At 43.5% G+C, this 24,912-nt stretch overlaps 1 long non-coding RNA gene across 2 annotated transcripts in view; it reads left to right on the forward strand.

The window, feature by feature from the left end:
* The window catches only part of LOC122442058, a 42,834-nt gene that overhangs the window by 14,994 nt on the left and 2,928 nt on the right, over positions 1–24,912 (forward strand). For both annotated transcript variants that reach the window (XR_006269534.1, XR_006269535.1), the window contains exons 3-4: positions 18,905–19,005; positions 19,217–19,793. This is a non-coding gene — a long non-coding RNA (uncharacterized LOC122442058). The remainder of the gene's footprint in view (positions 1–18,904; positions 19,006–19,216; positions 19,794–24,912) is intronic.

A 24,912-nucleotide genomic window follows, 5' to 3' on the forward strand; every position in this document is an offset into this window, starting at 1 on the left:
CTCCCACGGCCAAAAGGATGCAAAGGAAAAACAGTATTACTGGAGTCTGTTAAGAGTTGGAACCCTGGAGGAACCCACCCAGGGGTCTGGGGGAGGTCACCCCATGGAAGCCATAGTCCCCAGGGGACACAGTCCCTCCCACACACACAGTGGTGACTCAGAGGGAACAGAAAAGAAATAACTTATGCTGTGTCTTCTCCCCTCCCCGCTGCAGTTTCCCACTGGTGAGTCTTATTGGCCAAACCCAACTGGGTGCCATCAGGCAAAGGAATTCAGATACAACAGGCCACAGGGGTTGGAACAGCGCAAAGAAGGCTGAAGAATGCAGCTGGAGTGGGTGAAAACAGAAATATCAGCACATATTCTATGACTTTATACATGTGATTATGCTCTCACATTAGGGAAAAGGGCAGAACACACATTTTTAATTTTTATTTTTTCCTGGAGTGATTAAAGAATGATTCTCAAGTCACAGAATTCCTGAGGGCAGGGACCAGGTTTTGTTGATTTTTTTTTTTTTAACCTATCAGAATCTATCACATCTGGCACATAGTAGAAAATCATGAAATACTTGATGAATTAAAGGCTGATCACAGATCCACATTTATAAACATCTATAAATGTCCAGGGCATGCTCTGTTAATATCTGTTGAATGAGTAATGAATGTGTAGGTTCAAAACAAATTACGTAATCTTTTGGATAAAAGGTTCTGCAGAGCTCAGGCAAACCCTTGGTATTTTTTGTTCTCATAGTTGTTTTGAGTATGATTGATGGTTATCATTGCACAAGCTGTGTAAATATCCTGAACTAGGAAGATGGACCCCACAATGTGAGACGCCGTGATATAAAAAGTGAATGAGGAAGTGCATGTGTGCACTCAGTTGCTCAGTTGTGTCCAACTCTGTGACCCATGAATTGTAGCTGACCAGGCTCCTCTGTCTGTGGAACTATGGAACCTGCATCTCCCGAGGCTCCTGCATTGGCAGGCGAATTCTTTACCACTGAGCCATCTGGGAAGAGGGGGCTTTAAGGATATCTCTCCTGCTTTCCTCAGTGCTGAGATTCCCAGCAGGAGTGCTTGCAAAAGAAGAATGTCTAGCATATTTAAATACGTGCGGAATCACCTCCTGACAGGTGGATGTTCTTACAGAGGGATGCTCTTTAACGAGCCATGGATGGACACCCAGCTCTACCATCTCTCAGCTCTCTGACTTGAGACAAAACTTGACCCGGTGAGCCTCAGTTCCGGTCTAATGCTGCTTCATAGGGTCAGTGTGAGAAATGAATGAGATGCTGTGTGTCATGTTCCTGGTAAAGAGCCCAGCACGTAATCGATGTTCACTTGCTCTCAGCGCCATCTTTCTAGTGGAGGCATTGATTTCCTCCAAGTTGACATAGGTGGAAGACCAGTGATGAGAAAAGATGCTTTCTGCATTGCTATCTATATCCCCTTTAACAGAAAGTCACTTCTTTTATTATGAGACCAATCCTGTGCCTAAGAGAAGCATAAGACATAGTATAAGTTACAGAACACATCTAAATGATTATCCCTTACTGTTCATATTTGGGAACTGATGTACACATGTGTCTTATTGGGATATAGAGGGTCTCATGGGTACGTGTTGGCAATTCTCTTTAGAATTCACCTAACACACTTCTTCTATGATGGTCAAATCCAATTCCCTCTAAAGAGACTGAAATGCCAGATGCTTTTTTTTCTCAAGCCTTAATTGTAGCTAAGCAGGGTCATGTGATACGTCATGCCTAATGGAATGAAGGGTATTTTTTGTTAGAACGTTTTCTTTGGTTCCCAGTTGCTGAAACTGCATAATAGCTGTGAAATGGATGTCTTTTGTCACATATAGCAAGCCCCCTTCACATACCTGGTTATGATAATGAGGTGACTTTTGGAAAGCCTCTAAGGATGGGGACTGGTGCCAGGGGAACCAACCTTGACTAGAGGATTGGGAATTTCAGCCACATCCTCTGATCCCCAGGGAAAGGAGAGGGGCTGGAGATTGAGTTCAGTCATCACTGGCCAGTGACTTCATCGATTATGTCTATGTAATGAAGCTACCTAATAAAACCCCAAAAGGACATTTCAGAGAGCTTCCAGGTTAAACCGGAAAGCAGTCTTGTATTTGGAGAATGATGTACCCTGGGGTTTCGTGAGGACAGAAACTCCTGTGCTCAGGACTGTTCTGGTCCCCACCCTATGTGTGTCTTCTCCCAGCTGTTTATTAGTAGCTTTTAGTATCATTTGCTATAAAATGGTAATCTAGTAAGTTGAAGCTCTAATATTTTGGCCACCTGATGCAAACAGCTGACTCATTGGAAAAGACCCTGATGCTCAGAAAGATTGAGCAAAGCAAAAGGAGAAGAGGGTGGCAGAGGATGAGATGGTTGGATAGCATCACTGACTCAGTGGACATGAACTTGGGCAAACTCCAGGAGATAGTGAGGGACAGAGAGGCTTGGTGGGCTGCAGTCCGTGGGGTTGCAAAGAGTCAGACATGACTTAGAGACTGAACAACAACAAATCTAGTGAGTAGACTGGTTTCCTGAATTCTGTGAGCCACACTAACAAGTTAATCAATCCTTGAGAGGGGCTTGTGGGAACCTCTAATTTCTAGAGTATTGATCAGAAGCACAGATAACAACGTGGCCTTGTAATTGGTGTCTGAAGTGTGTGTGTGTGTGTGTGTGTGTATGTGGTAGGAGGAGTGCAATCTCTTGGAATGGATCCCTTGACACTACCTTCAGGAGCTCCAGGTAAAAAATGTCAGGTTTTAATACTGGTGTCACAGAATTGCTTGATGTGTGGATTTTTCCATGCATGCAGTGTCAGAAGTGAGTAGTGTGGTGGAGTAGTGTGAGAATGGAGGAAACACACCAGGAATGTTGTTTTTATACAAGACAATTAGAGAGACGTTGCCCAGAGGCCTGGTGTGTAACTGACCTGTGAAACAACCCAAATTTCTGTCTTAAGAATTTGCATCCTTAGAGATTCGTTTACTATGTATGCCTTGTTTTGTCCTATATTCTGTTACATGCCTCCAAAAGCGTTCTAACAGAGAAGTTCTCTTTAGATTTGTTCTGGGAGAATAATTGGATCCCTCTGTCTCTATCTGTTTTCTCCAACGGCTAATTAAAAGTCGAGAGGTCAGAACTCACAGACATTTTTGATTCCTCCATCCTCTTACTTATTGATCCATTCAATCAATCATTCATTACTTATTCAATCAATTCAGTATGTACTTATTCAATCTGTCCCTATTCTTTTCTTCCAGTGGTTGACTTCTGTTGGCCTTCAGAACCCTGCTCTGGCATCATGATTTTCAGAAAATCTTCCTGGGATGCCTACATCCAGCCAAATGCTCTTCCTCTGTGCAGCCAGTCATCCTTGGCATCCTTAGCAGCCAGTCATTATATCATTTTTAGCATCTATCACATTGGAGTGAAGTAATCTGTTTGTGTACCTGTACAACTAGAATATACTTCTCCTAACCGGAGGAGCTAATCAATAGTCTTCCTTCCTCTCTTCCTTCCGTCCTTTTTCCCTCCTCCCTTCCTTTCTTCCTTCTTTTCTTTCTTCTTTCCCATTCTCTTCCTTCCCCATCTTCTCCATCTCCTCTTTCTCCTTTACCTCTTTTTTTTTTTTTTTTTTTCTTCTATGTGCTTTACAATACAGTAAAGTTCTTGGCCATAGTGACTATTCAAAACTCTGAAAATAAAACTGGGTACTGCGGGAACATGGAAGAATAACAGAGTTGGTAAATAAAGGCAGAGACTATGCTGATTGACTGCAATCCTAGTGTGTGGCCCAGTGAAAGTGCTCAGTAAATGTTTGGTGAGTGAAAAAATTAGACTCAAAGAGAATCAGTTTTATCAAAATGACAAAACTGACATAAGACTCATTTTGGATATGAGTCAATGCTTGCCACGTATAGCATTAGGTAATAGTGATATTTCATAAATATGTATTAAATAAATGACATATACACTTAATGTGCCCAGAATTTAAAATTTAAAATTCTGTATGTTGTGAAATATGACTCTATTCTCTTGGCTAATGTTTTTGCCTCATTTGGGGAATAATTTATTCTTTCTCTGATGATTTGAATTATTAGCTTCATCATATGCTAAGTACTCATAGATAAGATGGGTTGTTTTCTGTAATCTTTATTTTATTACTTTGCACCTTACAATACTGCCTCACTGTTTTAATCAGTGGGTGTGAATGTGTGATGTGAGTGTCTCACTGTTGTCTTCCTTTTATTCTCAATGTTTTGTTGTTTTTTTTTTTAATAATTCTTAGACTTCTAGGGATCCAAATAAACTTTGGGCTCAAATGTAAAAGCTCCATAAATGTCTCAAAATGACTCCTTAAGGTTGAGATAGTATTGAATTTAGACATTATGAGATGCAATATGGCAGAGGGAATAAAAGCATGGTTTTGGAACTAGTTGCCCAGAACAAAAAGAATAACTTCACAACTTTCTAACCTGCAGTCTATGACAAGTCAGTGAATCAGTTTCTTCATTGGTAAAATAAGAATAATAATACTCTTTACAGGTTTGACAGTTAGACAAAATTGAAAAAAAAATATTAAATATTTAGCCTGGTTTCTGGCACATGGAATATATTAACAGAGGTTAATTAGATATTTAATTTTCCAGCGTTGTTCTAAAACTTCCCATTGCCCTATCCATAGCCAAGGATGGAAGATGACACTCTGTCCCAAGGGAACCCATTCATAGGAAGGGTTGAGTTATCTACGTTTTCTGTTTTTATGAAGCCCTATAACTACTTACCCAATGGTGGTAGAGCTATAGCTATGCAGTTGTGTATGGGGAGCTAGGGGCTGCCTGCCATGGGAGGTCCTGGAGGAAATCAATTGAACCAAACAGGAGATGAAGAAAAGCAGAAATAAGAAATTCAATGTGGCCCTTGGAGGGAAGAGAGGACAGCCTTAGTTTCCATCTCTGTTCCTATGAAGTCTGGCAGGATGATATTACCTGTATGTCTAGGCTGAAAAGATGATCCTTACAATAAATTTTCCTTTCGATTGATCAAGTTTGCACAATTTCATTTTCCTTTGAACTTGAACAGCCTTGGGCAGAAAAGGAATCTAACATTTATACTGTTTTTCCAATTAGATTGTACTTAGGATAAAATGAAGCCGCAGAAAACTTAAAAAAGGGAAATATGGCTCTTTTTCAATGTTTTCTACATAAATCTCAGGAGATTTGTGACATTGCTCTATCCTCCTCACAGGTGACTTTCTAAATTCAAGGAAATGACACATGGAGCAGGGTCATCTAAAATGAAAAGGGTCACAGCCAGGTACAGATGGTAATTGCACTGCTTACATGTATCAAAGCTGTATGTGGAAGGTCATGTCCTGAGAATTGCATGAATCATTGCTACCAGATATGTTATCTTCAAATTGCCCCCATTTTAGCTGCACAATTCCTGGGAGTATCTATGACCTTTGGCATATATATATATAAACTAAAAAATAGATACTACTTCTCAAAGACCCCTATGTGACAACTCATGTATTGTCACGTTAAATTGACCACAGCATTCTCCTCTGAGTGATTTTTAAAAGGTATTAACCCTGAAGCATTAACAGTTACACCTCCAATAATGATAGAAATGGCTAATAGAAGGATGTAGCAGAGAAGCACACTCTTGTACCACACATGATTCACAGTTTATAGAAAACGCTTTGTAATATGTTTGTTGGCTATGATGCATCAGATTCACTTTGAACAATGAGAAAATGGTGGTCTTTGCACCAGAAGCTAATCATAACTTTCTCAAAAACTCTTTGTGACCATTTCACTCTGAAATTCTATGCTGTAGAAAGTCCCTGAAACTTGTCACTTTTGCCCTACAATGCAATATAATCAAGAACAGACACAACACAGCATTGTCACTTGAGATATGACTTCAACACTTTCCACTTAGTTGGTAGCTGGCACATAGGTAATGATGTGGCCTTGAAGTAAGTTTTCTAAAAACTTTTCTTGGCTTGTGACACAAAAGAACATCTTGTTTTTAATGCATATTGTTGGCATTTCTCACTACTAAATAGAAGTTCTTCTAAGTTGGTGTGAGACATGATGTTTAAGGACATTTAAAAGAATGTAAGTTGTGACCTCATGAGAACATCAAAACACTGCATTGTCAGATTGCCATTAAAAATATTTAACAAGAACCTTCTTGACCCAAACCTTGGAGTCTTAAGAGTTGCACTTAAAGGCAAGCTTCAAGGGGTGAGGCAAAATGTCAAAAAAAAAAAAAAAAAAAAAAAACCTGAGCGAGAGAGAAAGAAATTAGAAGCTGTCAAGGACAGATTTCTGCTTCCTCCTCTGGGGGCATCAGTCATTTGGGGTTACTGGGCCCAGGATGCTGGACACTCAAGGGGAGAAGGAGGGGATAAAGAGAAGGAGGGAGAGAGGAAGAAAGGAAGAAAAAGAAAGAAAGAAAAGGAAAAATCTAAGACAGTGTTAAAAAGATGACACTCTGAAAAACAGATGTAAACCATACCACTTCCAGGTAAACCAAAACATAAGATCACCCTGTGAAGAGAAAAGATAAGTCAGTTAATGTCACAAAATTACCACCTAACAAACTACTCTCAAGCTCCGTAGCCTACAGCAACAACTCTTTGTTCTCATTGTCTGTGGTCAGCTGATGGTCTGATGGGCATCCACACGCTTATAAGAATTATCTAGGATCAGCTCACTGTGGCTTCTGTGATCCGTGTTTCTCCTGTCTTTGCCCTGGGACAGGCCGAGTCAGTTAACATCTCATTGGCCAAAGCAAGGCACATGGCCAGTGTTAGGTGGACGGGTGGATATATGGTCTGCTCTTGAAAGGAGAAAGGAGAAAGTTTGCATGTTTTAATAACAACCTAGTCTCTCCAGGGATCTTCAATTAAAAGTTTTCACTTTTCATTTTGTGGATATTTCTTACACACCATCTTTTCACGGTACACTTTACAATATATGTGATGATGTATTTCTCATTCAATCATCACAATTATATAAGGTGGATATATTATTATTTCTAATTTAAAAGTAAGAAACCTGAGACTGATGTCCAAGGTCAGGAGCGGCGGACGTGAGGAGCTACCCCACGTCCAAGGTAAGGAGAAGCGGCTGCATTTTGCTGGAGCAGCTGTGAAGAGATACTCCACGTCCAAGGTAAGAGAAACCCAAGTAAGAAGGTAGGCGCTGAGAGAGGGCATCAGAGGGCAGACAGACTGAAACCACAGTCACAGACAACTAGCCAATCTGATCACATGGACCACAGCCTTGTCTAACTCAATGAAACAAAACCATGCCATGTGGGGCCACCCAAGACAGACGGGTCATGGTGGAGAGGTCTGACAGAATGTGGTCCACTGGAGAAGGGAATGGCAAACCTCTTCAGTATTCTTGCCTTGAGAACCCCATGAACAATATGAAAAGGCGAAAAGATAGGACACAGAAAGATGAACTCCCCAGGTTGGTAGGTGCCCAATATGCTACTGGAGATCAGTGGAGAAATAACTCCAGAAAGAATGAAGTGATGGAGCCAAAGCAAAAACAACACCCAGTTGTAGATGTGACTGGTGATAGAACCAGGGTTTGATGCTATAAAGAGCAATATTGCATAAGAACCTGGAATATTAGGTCCATGAATCAAGGCAAATTGGAAGTGGTCAAACAGGAGATGGCAAGAGTGAATGTCGATATTCTAGGAATCAGCAAACTAAGATGGACTGGAATGGGGGCATTTAACTCAGATGACCATTATATCTACTACTGTGGGCAGGAATCCCTTAGAAGAAATGGAGTAGCCATCATAGTCAGCAAAAGAATCCGAAATGCAGTACTTGAATGCAATCTCAAAAATGACAGAATGATCTCTGTTCGTTTCCAAGGCAAACCATTCAATAAACAGTAATCCAAGTCTATGCCCTGACCAGTAAAGCTGAAGAAGCTGAAGTTCAACAGTTCTATGAAGAACTACAAGACCTTTTAAAACTAACATCCCAAAATGATGTCCTTTTCATTATACCAGACTGGAATGCAAAAGTAGGAAGTCAAGAAACACCTGGAGTAACAGGTAAATTTGGCCTTGGAGTACAGAATGAAGCAGGGCAAAGGCTAATAGAGTTTTGCCAAGAGAACCCACTGGTCATAGTAAACACCCTCTTCCAACAACAAAAGAGAAGACTCTACACATGGACCTCACCAGATGTTCAACACCAAAATCAGACTGATTATGTTACTTGCAGTAAAAGTTGGAGAAGCTCTATAGAGTCAGCAAAAACAAAACCAGGAGCTGACTGTGGCTGAGATCATGAACTCTTTATTGCCAAATTCAGACTTAAATTGAAGAAAGAGGGGAAAAACACTAGGCCATTCAGGTATGACCTAAATCAAATCCCTTATGACTATACAGTGGAAGTGAGAAATAGATTTAAGGGACTAGATCTGATAGACAGAGTGCCTGATGAACTATGGACAGAGGTTTGTGACATTGTACAGGAGACAGGGATCAAGACCATCCCCAAGGAAAAGGAATGCAAAAAAGCAAAATGGCTGTCTGAGGAGACCTTACAAATAGCGGTGAAAAGAAGAGAAGCAGAAAGCAAAGGAGAAAAGGAAAGATATACACATTTGAATGCAGAGTTCCAAAGAGTAGCAAGGAGAGATAAGAAAGCCTTCCTCAGCAATCAATGCAAAGAAATAGAGGAAAACAATAGAATGGGAAAGACTAGAGACCTCTTCAAGAAAATTAGAGATACCAAGGGAACATTTCATGCAAAGATGGAAACAATAAAGGACAGAAATGGTATAGACCTAACAGAAGCAGAAGATATTAAGAAGAGGTGGCAAGAATACACAGAAGAACTGTACAAAAGAGATCTTCATGACCCAGATAATCATGATGGTGTGATCACTCACCTAGAGCCAGACATCCTGGAATGTGAAGTCAAGAGGGCCTTAGGAAGCATCACTATGAACAAAGCTAGTGGAGGTGATGGAATTCCAGTTGAGCTATTTCAAATCCTGAAAGATGATGCTGTGAAAGCGCTGCACTCAATATGCCAGCACATTTGGAAAACTCAGCAGTGGCCACAGGACTGGAAAAGGTCAGTTTTCATTCTAATCCCAAAGAAAGGCAATGCCAAAGAATGCTCAAACTACCACACAATTGCACTCATCTCACACGCTAGTAAAGTAATGCTCAAAATTCTCCAAGCCAGGCCTTAGCAATATGTGAACTATAAACTTCCAGACATTCTTGTTGGTTTTAGAAAAGGCAGAGGAACCAGAGATCAAATTGCCAACATCCACTGGATCATTGGAAAAGCAAGAGAGTTCCAGAAAAACATCTGTTTCTGCTTTATTGACTATGCCAAAGCCTTTGACTGTGTGGATCACAATAAACTGTGGAAAATTCTGAAAGAGATGGGAGTATCAGACCACCTGACCTGCCTCTTGAGAAACCTGTATGCTGGTCAGGAAGCAACAGTTAGATCTGGACATGGAACAACAGACTGGTTCCAAATAGGAAAAGGAGTACCTCAAGGTTGTATATTGTCATTCTGCTTACTTAACTTATATGCAGAGTACATCATGAGAAATGTTGGGCTGGATGAAACACAAGTTGGAATCAAGATTGCTGGGAGAAATATCAGTCACCTCAGATATGCAGATGACACCACCCTTATGGCAGAAAGGGAATAAGATCTAAAGAGCCTCTTGATGAAAGTAAAAGAAGAGAGTGAAAATGTTGGCTTAAAGCTCAACATTCAGAAAACTAAAATCGTGCCATCTGGTCCTGTCACTTCATGCAAATAGATGGGGAAATAGTGGAAACAGTGGCTGACTTTATTTTGGGGGGCTCCAAAATCACTGCAGATGGTGATTGCAGCCATGAAATTAAAAGACGCTTACTCCTTGGAAGGAGAGTTATGATCAACCTAGATAGCATATTCAAAAGCAGAGACATTACTTTGACAACAAAGGTCTGTCTAATCAAGGCTATGGTTTTTCCAGTGGTCATGTATGGATGTGAGAATTGGACTATAAGGAAAGCTGAGTGCCAAAGAGTTGATGCTTTTGAACTGTGGTGTTGGAGAAGACTCTTGAGAGTCCCTTGGACTGCAAGGAGATCCAACCAGTCCATCCTAAAGGAGATCGGTTCTGGGTTTTCATTGGAAGGACTAATGTTGAAGCTGAAACTCCAATAATTTGGCCACCTGATGCAAAGAGCTGACTCATTTGAAAAGACCCTGATTCTGGGAAAGTTTGAGGGCAGGAGGAGAAGGGGCTAGCAGAGGATGAGATGGTTGGATGCCTCACTGACTCAATGGACATGAATTTGGGTAAACTCTGGGGGTTGGTGATGGACAGGGAGGCCTGGCGTGCTACAGTTCATGGGGTTGCAAAGAGTCGGACACGACTGAGTGACTAAACTGAACTGAACTGAACCTGAGGCTTCAGGGACTTAACCCTTTAGCTCATGGATTGCAGGGACAAAATTCCTCAGATCCAAGATACCTCACAGCTTTCTTTCTTAACTTCTTCACTAAAAATGCTCTACCTAATTATTTGGCACAAACAAATTATTTTCCTGATTGTTGCTAGAGGTCTCCCTAGCAGCTTGGAACTCATAATCATTCTCATCTGAGCAGAATATAATCACTGATATAACTTTGAGCTCCTGTCATTTCATTCTGCTAAAAAAAAAAAAATCACAGCGTGAATCTGAAATATTAGGATGGCTTTGGGGCTAAAGAAAATAAGATGTCTGGAAAAAAAGGTGCCATGTGTACAGGATTCAAGCGGCATCTGTGCATGCTCATTATAGCCCGTTGCCCTGTATCTGTTCAATTTGTTCATCAGGTAATTCAAATGACTCATAGGGTAGGAACTGTGTTGTGTCTACAGTCTTCTGTTTGCTTCCAGCTTAGGCCTAACAAAGTGGTTTGTTCTCTTACTTTATATCATTCAAGGAGACAGTATTTGTCCTTTCATCCAACTGAATAAATAACTTTCCAAGATAAATTTTCTTTCCATCAAGAGTGCATGTGTGCTAAGTCACTTCTGTCACGTCCCACTCTTAGCAACCCTGTGGACTGTAGCTCACCAGACTCCTCTGTCCATGGGATTCTCCAGGCAAGAATACTGGAGTGAGTTGCCATGCTCTCCTCCAGGGGATCTTCCTGACCCAAGGATCAACCTGTATCTCCTGCATTGCAGGTGTATTCTTTTACCCACTGAAATGCTCATTGAGAGTGGCATGTGTATTATAATCCATGCCAAGTCTCCCCACCTTATGCCTCTGAGATCAATAGTGTTAGTTAAGTAGCAGGCTTAAAGGAGGGAGGGGGTTTAGGAAAGGAATATGGACAGGAATGATAGTGAAATCAATGACTGATGGACAGAGGAGGACCAGAGGGGAGCAATTCAGGATAAGCTGGAGTGTACATTGTATGAAGTATAGATTTTAGAGCCTGATGGGATTTTCTGGAGTTGCTCCAAACTTTTCTCTTTTATGGTGGAGTAAATGAAAGGCAGTATGAATTAGCAGTGATTCCAAGTAAGTTAATGACAAAGGTAAAAACTTAACCAGGACTCCAAGCCCTATGCAATGGTTAAGTCTGTGTGACTACTTGATTAGATTTTGGTGCCAGTTGTTTGATCAAACACTAGTCTAGATGTTGCTGTGAAGATATTTTGAAGATGTGATTAGCATCTCTAATCAGTGGACTTGAAGAAGATCACCTTTGATAGTGTGGGTGGGCCTCATCTAATCAGGTGAAGACCTGGGGAGCAAAAACTGAAGTTTCTTGGAGGAGTAGAAATTCTGCCTCAAAGCTGCAGCATAGAAATCCTGCTTGAGTGTCCAGGCTTCTGGGCTGTGCTGGAAATTTTAGACTTGCCAGCCCGACAGTTACATGAACCAATTCCTTAAAATAAATCTATTTATATATCTGTTTATCCATCTATCATTTGTCTGTTGACAGACACATACATACAGAGAGTCAGACAGATACACACACGCTATTGGTTCTCTTTCTGTCAAGAATCCTGACTGATTCAGAGTTTGGAATCAAGAGTAAGGTGCCCTGTAAAAGATACCTAAAACTGTGGTCATGGCTTTGGAATGAATAATGGGTAGAAGCTTGAAGACTTTTGAGATTCATGCTAGAAAAAGCCTGCGTTGCCTTAGAGACTATTTGTAGAAATAAGGTTGTTAAAGACGATTCTTGTGAGGACTCAGATTTGCACACAGAGAGAATGCCACGTGGCGACAGGGACAGAGGAGACTGTGATGCTGCTGTAAGCCAAGGGATTCCTGGGGCTACTAGCTGCAAGAAGCAAGGGAAGGCCCTCCCTGAAAGGATCTTTGGAAAGAGCACAGCTCACCTTTCTTGCACTTCTAGCCTCTTGAACCGAATCATGAAAGAATAGACTTCTGCAGTCTTCAGGCACCCAGGTTATGGTACTTTGTTACGAAGCCCTAGGAAATTTATGCACCTGGGATTCTGCTATGGTTCTGAAACAGTGCTAGACTCTAGGACTTCAGAGAATAAGACATGGATCTGTCTCTCATAAAACATAGTTTCTACTAATTACAGTATTTATAAGTAGCATGGCTGTGGGCTGGTCTAGCATGACTGGAATAATGGGGAAGGGGTGGGGAGACCAGATAAAACATGTATGGCAAGCCTGCTGCCATCTTGAATGTCACATACCAGTACCTTTCTCTAATCTTATAAGTAGGTAGTTCTAACATTACGTGCTAGAAATTAGAAGTGCCAGATCTGTATGGACTGGGAAGTGTGTGGGGATGTATCCAGGAGGATGTATTGTCTTAATCTGATCTTGAAAAATAGATGGGATTTAGATAGAGAAGAGACATGAACACATTCTAGAAGAGCTAATTCTACGGGCAAAGAGAAAGAGGCTAGGATGAATGAGCCACTGTCATTATGCTTCCACTATAATATTTCCCCTGTGGCTCAGCAGTAAAGAATCTGCCTGCAATGCAGGAGATGCTAGAGATGTGGGCTTGATTCCTGGGTTGAGAGATCCCATGGAGGAGGAAACAGCAACCTGCTCCAATATTCTTGCATGGAAAATCCCATGGGCAAAGAAGTTCATAGGGTCACAAAGGGTAGGGCACGGCTGAGTCCATACAGCACACACAGGCCTTCTACCATGTATCGGAAACTTCTAAGTTTTGTCCTACTTTCAAACATCCTAGCAAGGTGGATATTGTTTTTCCTGTTTCAAATATGAGAACATGGAGATTCAAAGCCTTGCCCAAACAGGCATGGTAGGAAAGAAATAGATTTCCAGAGCTTCTCTGGCCCAGAGCTGGTGAGATACCCAAAGCGTGGTGAGGAAGACAGTCTGGCAGAACCAAAGGTTCACGACTACAAGGATTGAGAAAACTCTCTCTCTTTTCCTTACACATGCACTGTTTTTGTCTTTGGTATGTTAAGTTAGCATGGGAGGTTATCTGAAGATAGTAAGAAGAATAAAATCAAACTCTAAGCTGTCTGCACGACATTTTAATAGTTTGGTGACTCTGTCTGAAATATATATAGCTATCACTGCAGCAAATTGGACATTTTACCCATTTATATTGATCCATTGTTCTGGCACCAGGGGGATCCTATTGGGCCCAATCTGATGTGTGATTTTTCTCCATAATGGAATCATTGATTCTCTGGTAGGAAGCTGAGTTGTGCGTCCCAGCTTTATGTTTTTTTGTTTTTGTTTTTGAAATGAATTTGTCCTGTGGTGTTGGAGAAGACTCTTGAGAGTCCCTTGGACTGCAAGGAGATCCAATCAGTCCATCCTAAAGGAGATCAGTCCTGGGTGTTCATTGGAAGGACTGATGTTGAGGCTGAAACTCCAATACTTTGGCCACCTGATGTGAAGAGCTGACTGATTTGAAAAGACCCTGATGCTGGGAAAGATTGAGGGCCAGAGGAGAAGGGCGCAACAGAGGATAAGATGGTTGGATGGCATCACTGACTCAATGGACATGGGTTTGGGTGGACTCCGGGAGTTGGTGATGGACAGGGAGGCCTGACTGGCGTGCTGTAGTTCATGGGGTCGCAAAGAGTCAGACATGACTGAGCAACTGAACTGAACTGAACTGCCCTGTGTTAACCACTATTATAATAGAATCACAATTCAAATTGATACTTTTGAATTTGTGGTGTTGGAGAAGACTCTCAAGAGTCCCTTGGACAGCAAGGAGATCAAACCAGTCAATCCTAAAGGAAATCAACCTTTAGTATTCGCTGGAAGGACTGACTGGTGCTGAAGCTGAAGCTCCAATGCTTTGGCCGCCACTCGCTGGGAAAAAAAACAAAACCTGATGATGGGAAGGACTGAGAGCAGAAGGAGAAGGAGGTGGCAGAGGATGAGATGGTTGGGTGGCATCACTGACTCAGTGGAGATGTGCTGTGTGCTGTGCTTAGTCACTCAGTTGTGTCCAGCTCTTTCCAATCCCATGGACTGCAGACCGCCAGGCTCCTCTGGCCACAGAATTCTCTAGGCAAGAATACTGGAGTGTTTTGCCATGCCCCCCTCCAAGGGATCTTCCCAACCCAGGGATCGAACCGAGGTCTCCCACATTGCAGGTGGATTTTTTACTGACTGAGCCACCAGGAAAGCCCCAATGGACATGCATTTGAGCAAGCTGAGGGAGATGGTGAAGGACAGGGCAACCTGGCATGCTGCAGTCCATGGAGTGACAAAGAGTTGGACATGACTTAGCAACTGAACAAGAACAATAGCTACTGTGTAACCATAAGAGTTTTCCAATCAGTGATTCACTCAAGACCTCCCTTTGTAACTAGAAGCTGATGGAGTGAGGGCCATAGTTCAGAGTTTGTAATCCCAGTATCTCGATGACTGGGATGCCAGATTCTCCTGCTCATCACAAGGGGAAAGAATGTCATGCTAAGAGCCTGGAGACTGGAAACATGTAACTGACACTCCTTAGCTTGGCTCGATGGCATGAGTTGCACTGAAGGCTACACGGGGCAGGGCTCATTTGGTCATTGGGGCAACCCTCTGAAGTGCGTACAAGGATCTACACTGCATGGAGGGGAAAGTACATCTTGGGTCAGGGCTTTCTGAATCCAAAGGCCATTCTCTCAACCACATTGCTACACCATCCTTTCGATAGTAGTAGTTTGATTTTTAAAAAACGGATTATTGAATAAAGTATGTTATCTTTATAAAGGATATACTCTTTGACACACATTCACTCCTGACTTTTGGGTGAGTTTTTTCTGGTCTTTAGTTTTTTTATTCCCATCTTTAAATTGCAAATGTTAATTTGCATGCTCAGATTCTAAGTCATGTCTGACCCTTCGTGATCCTATCCTCTAGGCTCCTCTGTCCATGGGATCTCCCAGGCAAGAATACTGGAGTGAGTTGCCATTTCCTTCTCCAGGGTCTCCACCTGATCCTGGGATCAAGCCCACATCACCTGCATTGGTAGGTGGATTCTTTACCACTGAGCCACCAGGGAAACCCCAAATGTTAGATTCAGTTCAGTTCAGTTCAGTCTCTCAGTCATGTCCGACTCTTTGCGACCCCATGAATCGCAGCACGCCAGGCCTCCCTGTCCATCACAAACTCCCGGAGTTTACTCAAACATGTTAGATTAGGAAACCTCAAAATTCCCTTCCATGGCTGCCTACCTGTGATTCCAGGATTCATTTATGTGTCTGGTTATCTAATTTATTTCAAAGTTCCCAATTAATACTCATCTCAGAGACTTCTTAGAGAATACAGAATGTGATCATGTTACGGCTAATCTCCATTGAGTTTAATCATTCCACTTAATTGATTTGCTCATTTTTAATCCTCCTTCCTAAGGATTTGAGAGTTTAAAAATTAGAAGCAAAACATAACAGAGTAAGGCAAAACAAGTAGATTGAGATCAAGGTAAAGTCAGTAAGTGATCAAGACACGAAAATGTTTAACTCCTTTGCAAAGGGCCGAGTTGTAGGTGGGAGGTTGTTCCATCTGGTTGTGAGCTTCATAGTGATCAGTCTTTCCAAGAGACAAAAGAAGGAGCCACCCAATTTCATAGACAAGGTATCAGCTCGGCTTTGACTGGAGCTAGGCAGTGATCCTGGGCTTAATGCCACCTCTTGGTCTAACGACAGCTTCAGAGAGAGACACATCTCCCCATTGGACAGAGGCCTTGTTGGACTGGCACAAACTAGACAAGACTCAGAGTTCAGTGGAGTTTGGGCAGCCTGCGAAACCATGAGGCAGAGTCTGGTGGATATGGGTGGTCTTGGGGCTGTTGGAGGCACAGGTGGGAGGCAGGCTGGGTGAGGGCAGTGGGTGGAGTGGTTGCTGCTGAAGCTGAGAAGGCCAATTTGAAACTGAGTTGTTGATCCACACAAGGTGATGAAGAACTGGAGCCAAGAGAGGACGAGATCTGGAAAGAAAGCAGAAAAGAAGAAGCAGGAGTGAAATGGACAGACGAGAACTGGCCTAAACAATTCCGAAGGCAGGATGTGCGTGACAGTAGTGTCTTTTAATGCTGTCACCCCCTGGACTTGAGGGAGGGGACCAGGCTGGGGGTATTTTAGGAGCTGGGCTCCTATCAGTCCAAGAGTCTCTCGGGGGCCTCAGGCAAGGAGGCCCTGCCCAGGAACTGCCTTGAAGCCAGTTCTCCTGTGCCTGCATGTGCATGCGTGCCAAGTCACTTCAGTTGTGTCCAATTCTGCGACTGCATGGACTCTAGTCCACCAAGCTCCTCCATCCATGGAATTCTCCAGGCAAGAATATTGGAGTGGGTTGCCATGCCTTCTTCCAGGGGATCTTCTTGACCCAGGGATCGACCCCTCTTCTCTTATGTCGCCTGCACTGACTGGCTGGTTCTTTACCTCTAGCGCTACCTGGGAAACCCAGTTCTCCTTCTTTGTGATTCCCAATTCATTGCCCCTCACCTCTTCCAAATGACTTCACTAGAAGTCTTGGTGATGGGCCAAGACTCAAGGTGGACACTGAACCTCCCTGAGCGCTCTGGGGTTGAACAAACCGGAAGGAAACAGCCTTTTGTGGGCAGGATATGGCTGATCTGGGAGAGGAGCCTGTGCTCACAGATAGGAACACCACCACCCGTCCCTTTGTGTGGCCAGAGGCATGTTTGCTAATTGCGCTGACCTTTCCTGGTAAAGCCACCAGGCTTCCCTGGTGGCTCAGATGGTTAAGAGTCTGCCTGCAGTGTGGGAGAGCCAGGTTCAATCCCTGGATCAGGAAGATTCCCTGGAGAAGGAAACGGCAACCCACTCCAGTATTCTTGTTTGGAAAATCCCATGGAAGAAGGAGCCTGGTCAGCTATAGTTCATGGGGTCGGAAAGAGTTGGACACAACTGAGTGAATTCTCTTTCTTTCTTTTCCTTGTAAATGGCGGAATTCTGGGATTTGGCTTGGAGGAGGGGGTGGCTGGGGTCATGGGGTCAATCACACTGCAGTGAAAGGAAGCTGGTCACCCTCTCTGCCCCAGCACATCTGTACTCATCCTCCTTTGCCCAAGTTTAAAAACCAACACCCTTCCCCTGCCCACCACCCCCCAATCCCCCCACCCCGCAACATCTGTCCTTCCATTGCAGACCTTGGAGAAGAGTAGCTCATTTAAAATTGAGACAGGATTGGCAGGAGCCCTCATGGGAAGGACCACTAGAGCCGTGTGAACTTTCTTACCCTTTTATTCATACCATGTGCCGTTTGAAACATGTTGTAAACTGTGAAGCACTCGTAAATATCAATGAATGTGATTTACTCATTCTTTAACAAATATTTGCTGGGTATCTAATGTGTACCAGATGCTGGGCTAAATGCTGGCGACAAAGACTTGAATGAGACAGTCTGCATCCTCAGGACTACAGACCATTGTGGTGGGTGAGAATATAAATATATCGTCAAGAACAAGGGCTGTCAAAGCAAACCCAGAATGCCAACAGGAGCCCCTAGGACCCAGGCCACCTGGGAGTGGGGTGTGGATGGAGAGTTTTAAGTGGGGAGGGTTCAGGAAAGGAGATTCCTGAGCTAAGTGTTGATAAAGTGGTCCAAGTGGGTCCACAGGGCAGGACACAGTCCAGGCAGAAGGAACAAATAGGAACAGAAGCCCTGAGGCAGGACAAAGGCTGCCGCAGGAGAGAGCAGTCTCCACATGTCAGCACGTGCACAACAGGAGAAGGAAAAGGATTAGCTTCTTTGCTAGTGAGGATGGCAAAGGCCATGACAAAGCTCATAATGCGTTTTAACTTTTAAAAACAGGTGATGTTGGGACTCCCCTGGCAGTTCACTGGTTAAGACTCTGCACTTCCAATGCAAAGGGTGCAAGTTTGATTCCTGGTCAGGGAACTAAGTGGCTTCCCTGTGGTTCAGCGGTAAAGAATCTGCCTGCCAATGCAGAAGCCACAGGTTCGATGCCTGGGTCAGGAAGATCCCCTGGAGGAGGACATGGCAAGCCATTCCAGTTCGATCCCTGGGTTGGGAAGATTCCCCTGGAGGAGGGCGTGGCAAATCACTCCAGTATTCTTGCCTAGAGAATCCCGTGGACAGAGGAGCCTATTGGGCTACAGTCTATAGGGTCTCAAGACTTGGACACAACTGAAACAACTTAGCACGCACGGGGAACTAAGATCTCACATGCCAAGAGATGCAGCAAAAAAAAATAAAATAAGCTACAAGGGCATATTGTACAGCACAAGAAATATAGTCAATATTAAAAAAACAAAGAGATAGGGAGACACTCAGTTATTTTCAACAGGGAGAGGGTTTGTTTGTTTGACTCTTGATTGCTTTATTATTGTTGTTGTTGTTCTTTCAGAAAAGACAGTCCATCCACACCAGAAGGTTCTCATTCTGAAGAGATACGAGAGTGACCTGTGGGATTTTTTTTGAAGCGCAGCTGGCTGGGAACTGCTGGAGGTCTGATGGGTCTTACCCTAGTGTGTGGAGCTTAGTGATTTCTGATCTGTAAAGGCAAGGAAGCTCCTGGAGTGGCACCAAGTGTGGGTGACAGGGAGCCTGGATGAGCAGTGGGCAGTGAGGCTGCTTCCCTGATGGTTCAAGTGCACACGCTGATGAGTGTGTACCACGGGGCCGGAGCATTGCAGAGTTATATTTATCTGTTACCTAGGACTCAGTCCCCTCATCTCCCGCCCACTGGGACACCCATTGAATGGCATGCAGTGGATACCGGGGAAGGAGGCTGTGGACCTGCTCTGAGGGCCTGGGATAAGGCAGAATCCTCACTCCCCTGCACATGAAGATCATTCCAAGAACATTTAAAATAAGTGTGATTTTCTGAGCCCGACCCTAGATCAGTTAAATCAGGATCTCTTCTGGGAAGTCTGTCGTCCTAACTGAAGTGCAAGTCAGGAGAGCAGAATGTGTCAAAGGAAAAGGAGGTGGTGTGTCCTGAGTGTTCAGGGGAAGGGGCTCAGGACAGGGGCTGGAGAAGGGTGTGGATGGAGACCATGGCAACCAACAGGTTACCTGTAGACAGCAATAAGGATTTTCATTCCAGAAAGACTCACACTGACTGCAGCGTTGTCCGGCTCTGCCTCCTTTGCTGTGCTGTCGTTCCAGTGGAACGTCTCTATTCTTAGTTTCAGCGCAGGTAAACTACCACAAACTGGGTGTTCAAGCAACTGAATTTCATCAGCATCTCATAGCTCTGGAGGCTGGAAGTCCAAGATCATGGCATCAGCAGGGTTGGTTCTTTCTGTACCCCTGAGGGAGACTGTTCCATGCTCCCACCTAGCTTTGCCAGCATCTTTAGCATCTTTGGCTTATAGAAGTATCACCCCAGACTGCCTTCTTCTTCTTGTCCATGCCTGTGTCCAAATTTCCTCTCTTTATAATGACACTATTTATACTGTGTTAACTTAACTTCTCAGATGGTAAAGAATCTGCCTGCAATGCGGGAAACTTGGATTTGATCCCTGGGTCAGGAAGATTCCCTGGAGGAGGAAATGGCAATCCACTCCAGTATTCTTGCCTGGAGAATTCCATGGACAGGGGAGACTGGAGGGCTACAGTCTACAGGATCACAAAGAGTTGGACATGACCGTATGACTAACACACACAGGGCCCACTTTAGTGACTTCATTTTAAGTTGATTAACTCTGTAAAGACCCTCCAAATAAGGTCACATTCTGGAGTTAGGCCTCCAACATATGAGTGGAGCGGGGCGGATTTATAATTTGATCTTTAACAGTTTGGAATAAAAATGTATTATTATTGTTATTATTTCTACCCATTTTGGGGTATTAGGTGCCTGATTCTGTGTTAACATTGTGTTATTAATCCTCCCCAAGCACTGTGCAATTAGATGACATTGACCTTATTTTAGAAATGAAGAGGCCGAGCTGCCATGAAGTATAACTGGCCTGGCGTCGCAGGAAGCAACTGACCTACATCTGGCTGAGTGTTATCCATTGTGTTGTGTGTGCGTGCTTTGTCCGACTCTTTGCGACCCCATGGACTGTATCCCCCCAGGTTCCTCTGCCCATGGGATTTCCAAGGCAAGCATACTGAAGCGGGTTGCCATTTCTTTCTCCAGGGGATCTTCCAGACCCAGAGACTGAACCTGTGTCTCCTGCATTGGCAGGCGGATTCTTCACTGCCGAGCCATCTGGGAAGCCCCGTGTTATCCATTACATTCCCAGTAAGGATGAGACAACCCTGGCCGACCTCATAAAGCCCTTTCAGGTTTCTGAGACCGATCTTTTTCTGTCAGGAAGAAAAGAGGCCTGTTAGGCTTTGCTGTTCTAAAGAAAACGCAAGTCTGCAGGACTCCCGGGAAAGGTATGCGCGTATTGAATTTGTAACAGGATCCTGGAGTCCCGGCTGTCTTTCTTTATTCATGGGCTTCAGAGCTGGAGGTACAGCACGGGATGGAGGACAGGAGGTTGTGTAATTCTCTCAGGAAGAAAGCCAAAACGAAAAGGAAGAATGCAAGCAAGCGGCGTCGGCACACAGGCAGTTTCACAGGAAAGAGATGAATGTTCCACTGTGTCCTGAAATGGTCACGGGGCGCGGGCTGGAGGAGCTGCCGCCTTTTGCAGTTTTGCTGGAGGCATGATCTCGACTTCGTAGATGATCTGCTGCTCTGGTCAGCTCCCTTCAGCTGTGTTCAAGGAACAGGGACTGAGCAGCTACTGAGGATACACGCTCACATCCAGAGACAGTCCATACTCTGCAGAAACTCAGAGTCTGCAGGTAGCTACAGACCCATGAGGAGATCATCTTGGAATTATGTGCAGAAGGAAGCAGAGGAGCTGCAGGAAAGCAGGGGTCAGGGTGTGTGTGTGTGTTGAGGGGGAAGTGTTGGGGGTGGGAGAGGACTCAAAGAAGGCTTCCTGGAGGAGGCAATGGCTGAATCTTTAGAAGAGAATACACAGTAACGGGGTGAAGTGAGGAAAGCAACAGCTCAAGCAAAGACACATATGCACACAAAGAGACATACAGAACAAGCAAAGACAGTTTGCATGGGAACCAGCAGGCAGGGGTGTTTAATTCAGGCTAAATATGCCTCTTCTGGGGAGGTGACAACTGCCAAGCTTCTCATCAAGGGTTAAGACAGCACATCTGAGCTTCTTCCACTAAAATCTCCTGGGGCCTGGACTCTCATACCTGATCTCCCACCAATGGGCTTCCCTGGTGGCTCAGATGGTAAAGAATCCTCCTGCAATGCAGGAGACCTGGGTTTGATCCCTGGGTTGGGAAGATCTCCTGGAGGAGGGCATGGCAAACCTCTCCAGTATTCTTTTTTTTTCCCCCCACATTAATTCTTTTTTTTTTTTTTTCCATTTATTTTTATTAGTTGGAGGCTAATTACTTTACAATATTGTAGTGGTTTTTGTCATGCATTGACATGAATCAGCCATGGATTTACATGTATTCCCCATCCCGATCCCCTCTCCCACCTCCCTCTCTACCCGATCCCTCTGGGTCTTCCCAGTGCACCAGGCCCAAGCACTTGTCTCATGTATCCAGCCTGGGCTGGTGATCTGTTTCACCCTAGATAATATACATGTTTCGATGCTGTTCTCTCGAAACATCCCACCCTTGCCTTCTCCCACAGAGTCCAAAAGTCTGTTCTGTACATCTGTGTCTCTTTTTCTGTTTTGCATATAGGGTTATCGTTACCATCTTTCTAAATTCCATATATATGTGTTAGTATACTGTATTGGTCTTTATCTTTCTGGCTGGCTTCACTCTGTATGATGGGCTCCAGTTTCATCCATCTCATTAGAACTGATTCAAATGAATTCTTTTTAATGGCTGAGTAATATCCATGGTGTATATGTACCACAGCTTCCTTATCCATTCATCTGCTGATGGGCATCTAGGTTGCTTCCATATCCTGGCTATTATAAACAGTGCTGCGATGAACATTGGGGTGCACGTGTCTCTTTCAGATCTGGTTTCCTCGGTGTATATGCCCAGAAGTGGAATTGCTAGGTCATATGGCAGTTCTAATTCCAGTTTTTTAAGAAATCTCCACACTGTTCTCCATAGCGGCTGTACTAGTTTGTTGCCTGGAGAATTCCATGGACAAGGAATATACAAGGAATATAGCCTGGTGGGCTACACAGTCCATGGGGTCTCAAAGAGTCGGACACAACTGAGCCGCTAAGCACCCCCCCACCGACATTACAATTTTGTTTTGGCACAACAGGCTTAGAGTTGCCAAATATATACTCAGCTGAATCTGAAAAATCAAAGCACTTTAAGGGAAGGATTAATTATTAAGAGCATATCTATTCAAGCTTAGCACTTAGAAACCTGACACAGATTGGTTCTGAAGAGAGCAGTGAAGAGATTCTGGAGGTAATGATTAGATTCTTGTGCCATGACATCTTGCAAAGTGTAAGCAGAGCCAGGTAATAAAAAGAGAGGTGCACCTACCCCCTGCTAACTATTAACATTCTTCCACTAGCTTCTTTTGAGATGACCCAAAGATTAGCCAAATATCAGGGAACATATCCTGCTGCTGTGAAGTTTTGTGTTCCGTGTCTTCCCGCTGGTTAAATGATGCTTAGTTTGTAAAAGTAGCCAAGGGCAGAAATTCAGAAAAAGAATCTGTTGTTAGTACAAACAAAATATACTCCCCTCCACGGTATTATGCTAACAGAGGTGTCAGATAAAACCATTGCATAGCCCAGATACATTTTACCTTAGAACAAAAGCCTGTTTGCTTTGTAATGTTAATCCTAATGTGGTTTTGAGAAGCAAATTAAATATTGATGAATCTTTTAGAAAATTTGTGGATGATAATGTGTCTTAATTCATTGTGAAAACTTTTAAAGGCACTGATGATCATTCTTTCAAAATTGCTTTTCTCACTGTAAACAGTTTGACTTCTATATTCAAAGGGAATTTTTTCAGGTAGCATTATCAATCTGCAGTGGAACTCATCCTTAAGGCAGATACTTCAAAACTGGAGTCCTGTCTTCTATGGTTTTGAAATGGTACACTGGAGATTGCATGGTTGTCTGTTGTTTGAAAGGATGCCTGTCTGTCATTCAAGAGAAACAAAAGTCACTTTTGGTGTTTAAAGCAGGAGGAATTTAATCTAGGGTATTAGCTACATTGGAGATGGAAGATTGGAGAAGCCAAATAAGTAATAAATAGAACAAAGCAACCTAGAGATTAACACAAGAAGGAAAGTCAGTGTCATCTGAGACTGGATGGCAGTGGGGTGAGGTGAGTTTGCCCAAGGCCAGGAGTGAGGTCACCAGCTGGGCTGGAAAGGCTGCTGGGTTGGTGAAGACAGAGATGGAAAACACCCCAGCCATTCCCATCCCCTGGCGTTCCTATCCCTCCTCCAAGATACACGTCAGCTGACTTAGAGCCCAAAGCCAGCTGAGAAAATAGTCTGGAACTGCCGCATCAGCCCCAGCGCAACGCAGGCTCTAGCAGAAGGAAGGCCAGGGGTCTGCACAGCTTATCAGCTTTTCACCAACTTTACTCATCTGCAAGAGAGAAGGGGTGAGGAACCTCTTTGATGAAGACAGGTGCAAGGAATAAGGGGAAAAGAGAGTTTCAGATGAAGAAACAGAGAAATGAGCCGGAATCAGGGTCCTGATCTTCCTCCCCATCTGTTCTTCTACTCTCTGGTCTGATGTATTTTCCTAGTTTTATTATTATTTTCTTCTGACTCTTCATATCTTACTCCATGCTTTAAAAAATTACCCCTGGGGGAAGAGTGGATGCATGTATGTGTATGGCTGAGTCCCTTTGCTGTCCACCTGAAACTATCACAACATCATTAATTAACTAATTAATTAAATTAACTAATTAAAATAATTAATTAACTATTAACAGTAGTGTTAATCAATGATTAGTTAGAATCTGAAGAGTGCTTCTGCCATTAACTACACCTATTTATGTCATTTGTGACATTGGGGAAGGTCTTGCTTTGTCTGAATTCCGGTTTTGTTTTGTTTTCTTTGCCTCATCCGAAAAATAGAAGTTTCTTAATATTTACTCTGCATAGTTTTTATGTGATTAACATATGCAATCTATCAAGCCTTTGCCTGGAGCATTATAGTTTTGATTATGAATTTAGTGCATCATTCTTGCCTCGGTCACTGCCATAACCTTTAAATGGTCTCCCCACATCTTACCTCCCAAGGTCTATTCTCAGCCGAGCAGCCCAGGTGACCCTTTTGAAATGTATTCTCCACGTCACACCTTGTCTTTGAGCCTCTCATCGACCCCGATACTGTCTTCCCTTGATGTTTACATGGTTCACCTCTCATCTCCTTCAAGACTTGGCTCAGTGTCACCCAGCTCTTGAGGCCTCCTCTATCTAAAATTGCA

Source organism: Cervus canadensis, chromosome 5, assembly GCF_019320065.1.
Source record: "Cervus canadensis isolate Bull #8, Minnesota chromosome 5, ASM1932006v1, whole genome shotgun sequence".
Taxonomy (NCBI): Eukaryota; Metazoa; Chordata; class Mammalia; order Artiodactyla; family Cervidae; genus Cervus; species Cervus canadensis.